This window comes from Microtus ochrogaster, unplaced genomic scaffold (genome assembly GCF_000317375.1).
Source record: "Microtus ochrogaster isolate Prairie Vole_2 unplaced genomic scaffold, MicOch1.0 UNK4, whole genome shotgun sequence".
Lineage (NCBI taxonomy): Eukaryota > Metazoa > Chordata > Mammalia > Rodentia > Cricetidae > Microtus > Microtus ochrogaster.
This window is the reverse complement of record NW_004949102.1, coordinates 11,302,068-11,312,154: the sequence shown is the minus strand read 5'-3', so window position 1 is coordinate 11,312,154 and position 10,087 is coordinate 11,302,068. Positions and strand designations below refer to the sequence as shown.

The following is a 10,087-nucleotide window of genomic DNA, read 5'->3' as shown; positions in this document are numbered from 1 at the left end:
GCGCTAAGGGAACTAGCTGAGGTACATCCTTAAAGTTGTTCAAAGACATAAATACTTATAAAGGAAGAATTCTTGGAATCACCTCCCCCTCCCCAAAGCCTAAATTCCGCACTGTAACAATGGCTGGAATAAGACATGGAAACACCATAGGAAATCTTATTCGTGCCACATTTCCAGCACTTTACAAAGGCAAGCCCTGGAAATCTCATCAGCGAGCTCGACCTCATGGGACGGATAGTTTTGCATTTAGACAAGAAAGGCTAGGGGAAGACACGGGCGTTTCAGATAAATACGTCAGCGCGTCCAAAGAGACTTGGAGAAATGGATTATTTGGGATACACAGCTGTAACTTTTAGGGGGGAAACCATCTAAACAAAAATAAGTTTCTGAGGAATCAGGAACTCCATCATGTGCCATAAATGACTGTAAACACCAGTGACCAGAATCATCTCTGAGGCAGGATGTTTCATCAGAGCCTGGAAGGAGGTTTTACAAACTGCAGATGCCTGGACCCCACTCCAGCAAGACCTACTGAATCGGAACCTCCAGGGCTGAGTCTTTGTCAAAAGGCTCTGAAGTTCATTCCAGTTGTGCGATTGCCTAAAAACCACTGATACAGGCAGACTGAATCTGTGAATCGCTACAGTGGAGCATCCTTTTATCTGGAACTGCCCGGAACTTTAAAGCTGTGTGTTCCAGAATTATCTCTGTCACTGACAGAGGACATGGCCTTGGTCAGCTCGCTTGGGCTGTTCCTCCATTCAGCAAATATTTATTGGGATTCTGCTATATGCCAGGCAACTGAACATTTAATAAGCTAATAAGGCACTGTTGCCTGCTCTGTGAGCTTGTCAGCTAACAGAGCAGGTAAACATTACTCAAAGGCACCATATATATACATATATATGTACATATATATGTAATTTTACTTGGTGTGTATCACTAGATTTTGATCTCTTATCTAGAAATTGAAAAGTGGATTACTGATATTTATTTGCTTATTTTTCTGTGCTAGGAATCAAACTCCAGGCCTTCCGCATTCCAGGCAGGTGGCCCTATCACAGAACGACATCCACCAGCCTAGTTCCTTTATGCTTAAGAAAAGTTTTTTCTTCTTAAGACCCCCAAGTTTCTGATCTTTCCTATGCACAACAGTAGTACACATCAATGGTCCCGTGATTGGGAAAATACAAAAGCTAGAAGTGACTATGACTTCAATTAATGCATTGCTAATTTAGCATCTCATCATCATAATGTAGTTCTATAATTAGAAAAATGTGTCAGGAAGAGATACATTATTTACTCAGTTTATCAAAAATCACTGTGTATATAGGTAGGTGATATATATATACATATGTATATACATATATATATATATTTGCAATAACTTGTAGCCTCCCAGGGATCAGGTCCAGAGTTGGGAACCTATAGATCTTACTAATGATGTGTCAAGCATGGTTCTTCAGCAGCCAAGGCTCTTTCTGTGATCTTTATCAGTGGTAGCATTTTCCACCTCTGTGAACTTGGATACAGCATAGGAAACCTTAACAACTGGGTAGGCCCAGTATGTACTCCCTGGGTTAAGTAATATTCCAAAGTACTTGCAGCTTAAAAAGTCCATGAAATTATACTCTCTTGAGGCAGGTGCTTCCTCCTGTCCCTGTACAGAGATGCTCCAAATCCTAGAATGCCTCCTTGTATGCACAGCCTTTTCTTTGTGCACACCCATCCTTAGATTTCCTAGCTGGTCCTTGTTTGGTTTCCCTGATCTGCTCTTTGGGGCTCATTCCTGACTGTATTCTTGTTAATGCTTATTTGAAGAGGGGCCCAGAAGAGCATGGTGCTGTCATTGTGGTCATGGCTGGGAGAACATAGAGCATCTGTTTCCCTGCTTGATAGACATCAGGAGGGTGTTTAGTCAATGAGTATCACCTAGACCGCAGAATTCCATTGATTAAGACAACAAACACTAGCCTGCTGGGCCGTGATGGCGCACGCCTTTAATCCTAGCACCCAGGAGGCAGAGGCAGGCAGATCTCTGTGAGTGTGAGGCCAGCCTGGTCTACAAGAGCTAGTTCCAGGGTGGGCTACAAAGCTACAGAGAAACCCTATCTCAAACAAACAAACAAACAAACAAACAAACAGTAAAAAAGAAGACTACACTAACTTAGTGCATTTGGTTTACAAAGAAATTGTGACTTACACGCAGCTAAGTGAGGTTTTGTGTTGTATATGTGGTAATACAAGTGCAGGTGTGTGTGTGCTGCAGATGGGGTGTGCACACACACATGTTCATGCATGCCCCTGTGAAGAACAAAGGAGCCTATCAAGTGTTCTCTCTTATTCTCTGCTTTACTTTTTGGAAAAAGGTGTCTCACTGAATCTGTAGCTAGAATGGCAGTCAGCAAGTCCCAGAGATTCCCATCTCTGCCCTCCACAGTACTGGGATGCAGCTCCCTGACCGCGCTGAGGATTTAAACTCAAGTTCTCATGCTTGTACAACAGGCACTCTTACCCACTGAGTCATCTCCCCAGAGCCTCAATTTTTCTTTATTAAAATCGTTCAGTTGTTAACTCACTGACTTTGATAGATTGCCTTCATTTAGGGGAGTAGCTGTACCATCATATCCATGGTTTATACAAAGATACAAAGCTTTTTGCCAACCAGTCTTATGGGAATTTTCTCTAGACTTTTTCTAAAGAAGGATGATGACTTGTTTTTCAGTTACTTGTGGTGTCAACTTCAAGTCAACCTCTCTTAAGACTGGCTTACCATGTCATGTGAAGATGACCACTAAGAACTATATGACCCTGACATTGGGGGTTTGCCCAGCCACAAACTCATTCACAGGAAAAATTCAAGTGATAGGCATTAGGAACTGTTGGTTATTCCAGGTATTTGCCTCTGCATCCAGCTTTCTCTTCAACTGAAATTAGCCCTCCCGAGCTTTTCTTTACCCGAGGATGATCCCTGATGGGGGTAAGATGACTGCCAGACCCACTGAGTAACACACTGAGATACGGCAGAGCCTTGGACATCTGCTCTGCTAAGGGACCTGAACCAATCGAATGTCCTCTTGGAGGATCTGACCTGAAGCGCACAAGGAACTGCCTGAAGCACACAAGGAATTTTCCAGGTGGTGGAACAGCTGCCCAGAGTAGCTGGGTTTACACAATGAGAACACAGCCTTGAGAGCCATAGTTCCCTGCTGGCTTCCCTGACCTTCCTGGGTCTTAACCCCATCCCCTGTGGATTGCACCCTGTTTGGCTTCTGGATCCCCCACCCCTTAATTATTCCATCTGTACTTTATACCCCCACCCCTTTGCTGAAGCCCCTGAAGCTTAGAAACAGAAGGACCCCCTGGTCCTTGATTCTGAGACGGTTGTACCTCTCAGGGTCCTGCCTTACTGAGTGAGATCCTGGTTTGGAAAAAATCTGTGTGACTTCTGGCTGTTACTATTTCTTCTATACTCTCCCAGCTGTAAGTCATGACATCGCTTATTTTGAATTCTTTATCCATTCTGGCCGGACTGGCACTCTCGATTCCAGCTCTGATGCAACTGGCCCTTGAGCCTGTTGCTACTTAATCTGGGTCCTGCCAGTCTTTGACCTATAGGTGAGGTCTATCTAGCTCCCCAGAAAAATGTCTTGGGGGACAGGAGAGGGAATGTCCCGTGTGGGCTTAAAAGGAACTAATTATGTACTCCTACTTAATATGTTCCTGTCCGAGCGAAATGATTTCCTGGTGGTCAAGAGCTTTCATCCGCATGTTCACGACACAATGCCAAAGCCTCAGGAAACAGGAAGCAAACAGTCATCAAGCTATCGTCATTGCTGTGTATGCGCCCTTAGTGTAGACATACACATATATGCATATGTATGTTAATATATGTATACATACACATAGCAAAAACACACATGAAGGTGAGCACTTGCAAAGAACGCCCAATTTGCTTAAAATATTTTTTTTAAAGTCCAACCGCTCCTCACTGCCCCTTAGCAATACTGTTATTAATTTCTTGGTGCATTCTTGGGATACACTCACAAGGAGCTATTTCTAAATTTCTTTAACCCCGACAGACTTCCTGTTGAAAAGCACTTCTTCCCTGAATCTGGCTCTCCCTTGCTTTGGAATGAAGGTTGGATGAGACACACTTCTCCTACATATCTGCATATTCACACCCATTTCCTCCCACCAGACCTTCAAAACAACAAAGATACCCCTGATCTGGGTATGGAGGCTCAGATCTCCAATCCCAGCACCCCTGAGCTGGGTATGGAGGCTCAGATCTCCAACCTCCGCACCCCTGAGCTGGGTATGAAGGCCACATCTCCAATCCAGCACTCAAATGAGAAGCTGAAGCAGGTTTATAAGTTGGTTCCTAAGCGGACTAGATTAGCTGGCAACAGACACTATCTGAAGTTAGCTAATTTTTTCTCTCCCTTGTAGACAATTTGTTGGCTTGTAGTCAACTGGCTATGCCCTATCCAGGACTCTCCGTGTTTGACACTTGCCTGGGTCCCCTTCCACAGATAAGCTCCTGTTGACTTCCAAGTCTGGAAATGCAGGAACGTTCAAGTCTAACTAGGAGATGGGGGAGCTGGTCAGTTGAGCATCTAAGGGGTAAGGGTGAGAGGGTAGCACCAGGCTTTAGTTAAAGTGGGGAACACTGTTTAGTGAAGCCACCAGAGGTGAGAGGCATAGCTCCTAGAGCAATCTGGTCTCAATAAGGGCAGGAACCCCAGCCAGGTGCTGCTGGTTACCTCATCCTGCCTACAAGGCCCAGGCATGACAAGCTGGGATTAATTCCATCCTTTTTGGCTGGAGGCAGAGAAGCCACCTCATTTACTAAGGCCTGTCTGTTGTCAGCACTCTGTCATTGGGCTGTTCACCTGGCTCTTCGCATTTCTTGGTTCCTGGATGCTGTTGTGCGCCATAGGCAGCCTACCTCGTTCTGCCTCCTATTATCTATCCCTCTGCTCCGGGTCTCTGATCCTTAAAGCCAAATTTCAGATAACGTTGGGAAGAACCCATTTCTTAAAGCTCTAGGATCAGGGCCCTAGAAAGCACCACACAAGCTTTCTCAGATAGAAGAAAGGAGGAGAGATCTTCAGGGAAAGGAGATAGGAAATGGTGACAACCACTCAGAGCTAGCATGATACCCTGAAGATTCAAACTTAGCCTCCGTGTGCCTCTAGGGAAAGGAGATAAAATCTCTCATCCCCTACAGGATGGACGAGAGCTAGGCTGACGGCCATGCCAGGTGAGGCCGAAGAGTTGATTTCCTTCCTCAAAGGTCAGGAGCATTGAAGCGAAGGAAGCAAAACCAGAAGCGAGCCCTGATCTTGTAGCTCTTGAGTTAAGCCCGAGCTGAGAGTATCTCTTTAAATTAGCCAGCTCCTCAGAGTCTGTGTGTGTCTAGATTGGCTTAACAGATGAAGGACTTTCCGTTAAGAAGCTCTGGGAGCTATTTTTGGGCATTCTGAGATTTGCCCGGAGAACGCCTTCTTAATGCTTGAAAGCCCTGTTGGCAGGATCTCCCTAACCTCCTCCCCAGTCCTACCATGCTATTTGCATTCTACTTGGTCAGCATTTTCCCCACCCCCACCTCCCGACCATGGCCTCAGCCCACCACATTGCCAAGCCATGTGACAGACAACCGGGCAGATGGGGCGCTGGCCGAACCCTTCTCATGTCCATCCCTAAGTCACTTCTTGTCTCATTGAAGAATGACTAACTGGTAGCCATGCTATCGTGAAAGACAGATGGCCACAACTGTATGTATTTTTAAGAAAAGGTCTATAGAACAGAGAATACCTGAGCCAGATTCTGGAACTTTCTATGATACACTTCCAAACCAAACTATTCTACCTGCAGAGAACAGGAAGGGACTGGGACCAGTCACAGAAACCAGTGAAAACAGTGACTAGCCTATTGTCAGGAATACATTCGCACATTGCTTTTAAACCCTTGAATCTGAAACAGGAGCCTGTATCTTCTCTCTCTGATCCAAAAATTGCATGCTTAGGGCAATCTTTTGATTTGAATGTTTTAAACTCCACATTCTATTCACTTTCAGAAATGGAAACAACCCCACACTTCACTTGTAAACCAGTCAAGTACATTCTTTATGTGCCCTGAGATCTATTCGTTTCTGGGATTTTTTTTTCTTAGCCAGAACTTTGCCTTTATGTTTCTCATTAAATGATTTTAATAGAAGCGAAGTTTCCAGCCTGTGGCTTCGTTGAGCTTTATTTACCTCCCTATTTGGGGAAATGTATCCCAGCTCACACTCCACAGGAAGGAAATAGCACCAGGAGCTGCCTAAAGTTTGCCATGAACTAAAATCCCTCTCTCAGTGTGGAGAGAACACATGCAGTGTGATTTTAGAAAATGTGTTTTTGTAGTGATGGGGTGTGGGGAGCACACGAGGGGGATGGGAAAACCGACCATAGAGAAACTATATTTTGGGGGGCTCCGGGGGGCGGAGGGCTGCTGGCTTCAAAATGGAATTTATTCCCAAATCCAAGATTATAGATTGTCTTCAAAACTGCATCCCCTACATGGTTTAGAGAACATTTGAGAAAAAGAAATTGCTCTTCATGATTTGATTGACATTAAAAAAACCCTGTGAGAAGTTTGGAACTTGATGTCCCCCAGGGAAGGACAATCGTCGAATCGAGTCGGCTTGTACCCTTCCTCACTCTTACCCAGAGCTGTTCCATGGAAAGAAAACACACGGGGCACTCTGTTCTCATCCCCCCAATACGTGTGAACTCAAGCACTGCTCGGTGAGTCTCGAGCCCAATCCGTCCTACTCTCTGGCTTAGCGGTCGTCTGGGACTCTAGTCCTTAATATGAATGTTATTCTTTCAATGATCAGACTTCTTCCTTTTGCAGGGCCCCTTGTCCTCAGTAAGTTCTAGCCACGCACGTCTGGTTTTGCCTAACTCTAAGGGGCCGCACTATTTCCGTTTTCAATTCCACACGCGCAGCCTTATTACCAGAAGGGCTCTGTGAATACCAAGCACTTTGTTCTCCTCTGCCTTTTTGACCATGTATTGCCAGAGCACTGAAACTCCCCCGCCCTTTACAACCAGCTCTTTCTAAAAGGAGTTACCGACTAATACCAACTTGCACTACTGTTTGGGGTGCCCAAATACGTCTGTCTGGAGATAAAAGCCCCTCTTCTTCCTTTCTGGAACATTCTCTCCCACTTATATATTTTTTGACTCTCTAGGCATACTTTCCAACAGAAATGAAGGTTTCCCGAGAAATATTTCGGAAGGAAGTTGACCGTGGTTTCTACACACACACACCCACTCAGGCATTACATTCCCTTGCTGCTCGGTTTTATAGAAAACAGACTAGGTAGTCATCTTCTGCCTGGGCAGATGAGTGACAGTGAGCCAGTTGGTGCCCGGGGTAGAACGCTGATCTTATTTCTTTACATCTCTGAAATCCCAATTCTAAAGTCCTGGTAGCAGAGTAACAGAAATATATTTAGCTAGGGAAAAAAAAAATCACTCTTTATCTTAACGATCTGAAAAATTGTTGCTGTTAGATTTTAAGCGAAACCTGAAACCTATTTAAATGTCTGCTAGCAGAAGATGGAGAAGAAACCGCCTGAGGCACAGAGCAGCGGAGCCCACTGGCTGGCACCGAGAATACCAGGTAAACAATTCATGTCCCTCTTGAAACCAGAATCGCATCCTAGGCAAAGTTGTCCATGCTCCCTGAACATGCCACTGTGTGGTCTTTCCTCTTCCCCATTTCTAGAAACAAAACTTGAAGTTTCTGGGAACATACGCAGGTCAGGGAAGTCCAGGCTGGCTTTGGGAATTTACAGGGTCCCTTGCCTGCCTCGAAAGATTTTGCATATCCAGCAGCCTCTGCCTGGAATGTTGCCTGAAACCCGTGGAGCGACTCCCGCTTCCCTGAAGGCGGAAAAAGAAAGACCCTGTGTCCTACCTCTTAGGCAGCAGCTTCTTCCCCAGGAGGAGGACCGTGGTGTCGCTCGCGCAGTCGGGAAGGAAGCTGAGGTCCCTTTAAGCAACACAACGAGAGAGCAAGCAGGCAGGCAGGCCGCCTAAAGCACACTGCTCTATTCAATAAAACTGCAGACCGCCCTTCCTTGGCCCCTCCCAGAAGTCCATGCTAAGTGAACACATATCCCCTATGTTTACAGTCAGCAGGCGGTGGTATGCATTGTCCTGTAGTTTTCTAATAGGCAGCCAATGACGACACCCCGGCCAAGGTGATGCTGTCTGCCCGTGCAGATGCCTGTCATTCCCTAGGCATGCTCAGGACATCACTCATCAGAAAAACCAAGTCCTAAAAAGCTTGAAACTCCGAGCAGGCTGCCAAAACCAGCCTGCTCCATGCCCTTTTTTGGTTATCCTAAGCAGGGCCTCCTGGAAGTGAATCCATTGTCAGGAACAATCATAAGAAACGTTAATCTTGGAGAAAGAGGCTGTCTTGTAGAACACAAATAGAGCTTTAAGAAGAAAGTACAGTTCACCAAACAAGAAGTGGATAGTTAGTTAGTTGTACTTATGGGGATGAGGCTGGGGGTGGGGTGGGGTGGGGGAGCCATTTCAGTTGGGGAAGCCTTAATTGCATATTTCTTTTCAAAGTAGCTGCTTTGCAAAATAAATTTAAATCATTCTGCGAGTTGAAAACCCGAGGCGGATAAGACTCAGGTCTGCTGTCCAGGCTAAGTTCTAGCCAAGAATATGCCTGTGTTATGAAAACCAACTGACAAAAAAATATAAATAAAATGTATCAGTCTTTTTAGTAGATAATGTGGGCCAGCAGAAAGCTGCGTGGCCAGATGGGATCACGGGGTTTACACAGCTCTTCTGGTTTTCCCCGTTAACACCCCAACTTCCCTTCATTCCTCAGTCTTGGCAGTGGGGAGACTGTACTAGCAATGAACGTGCATGGCAAGACCAACACCTGCTTTGAGGCAGGCGTAGCCGGGCACATGGGCCCTCACAGGTGATGCAGATGTTCTAGTGTGTTCTGGAAAGCCTGTGTGCTCCGGGAGAGTCAGTCTTCAAAGCTGCTGAGCTACAATGCAGGTCACTGGCCCACACATGCATCCAATTGTGGTCTTGTAGTTTTTGGAATTCAGTCAGTCGGTGCTTAGTTTTTTAAAAGTTGGAATACTTAACTGTTTGTCAGGCCTGGGGCTGAGCACAAAATCCATGTTTCGTTATTGGTATGTGTTTAGACACTGTCTCATCATTGACCAGGAAGCTTTAAATATTTTCCCTGGCTAATTACGAATCCAGAAGCTTAATCGACGCACACAGTCTTACTGAAAAGCCTTCTCTGTTCATGAAGGTGGGATGTAGATGCTATCTCTACTTAGGAAAGAGCCCCTGCCCTTTGTGCTTCATTGAGAGCACTCGGGAAGCAGCTGGTCCACACGGGGGCATTCCTTCTTCTGCCCTCCTTTATTAACCAGTCTCCCGGAAGTATCTACATGGACTTCCTAGGCTACTCCCTCTGCTTTTCTCGCTTTCTTCTACTAGCCTGCTCCCAAAAAGCTACAGCAAGGAGGGTCCAGGGAGATGTGGGCTTCAAGCGTTCCCAGTCAGAACTCAGAATGTAGTTTTCCAGACTCAAGAAGACTGGTTGGTGGGAGCCATGCTGTTGATATTGCGTTTCAAGTTCACGGTGGCTCAATCAGGCATCAGTGAACACAGCCAACTACAGCACTGTTCTTTTCTGATTTCAGGAAAATGATTTGAAAATAAACCTTTTTCGGGGGGAACATAGCCAGTTTTGCAGCTAGGGGAATTCTGTATCTGGATGGACAGGTGAAAAGACAGAATATTTCTTAGTCTGGTAAAAGGCTGAACTTGAAGACAATAGCAGACAGACATGAGGTTCTTCAAACATCTCAGACACATCGAGATGTCCTCTGCTTAGAGACTTTCCTGGATGCGTGGTATTAAGGCTGGTCATAGAGGAATGTGTGAAAGTGCTGTTTTCCATTGCTGGTACAGACAACATACCTCCCCAACACCCCCCACCCCACCGCCAACTTATGCCAGGAATGTACCTTGGGTGATCA

The 10,087-nt window shown here is 45.7% G+C and overlaps 1 protein-coding gene across 4 annotated transcripts in view; it reads right to left on the bottom strand.

Annotated features, from left to right (window-relative positions):
- Cald1 (caldesmon 1) overlaps positions 1-8,248 on the bottom strand; it is a 192,806-nt gene extending 184,558 nt beyond the window's left edge. Inside the window, exon 1 of one of the 4 annotated variants that reach the window (XM_026788562.1) lies at positions 7,975-8,248. The gene's annotated coding sequence lies outside the window, so the exon portion shown is untranslated. The remainder of the gene's footprint in view (positions 1-7,974) is intronic. The other 3 variants (XM_026788564.1, XM_026788565.1, XM_013353259.2) reach the window with 3 other exon arrangements.
- Positions 8,249-10,087: the final 1,839 nt, after the last annotated feature.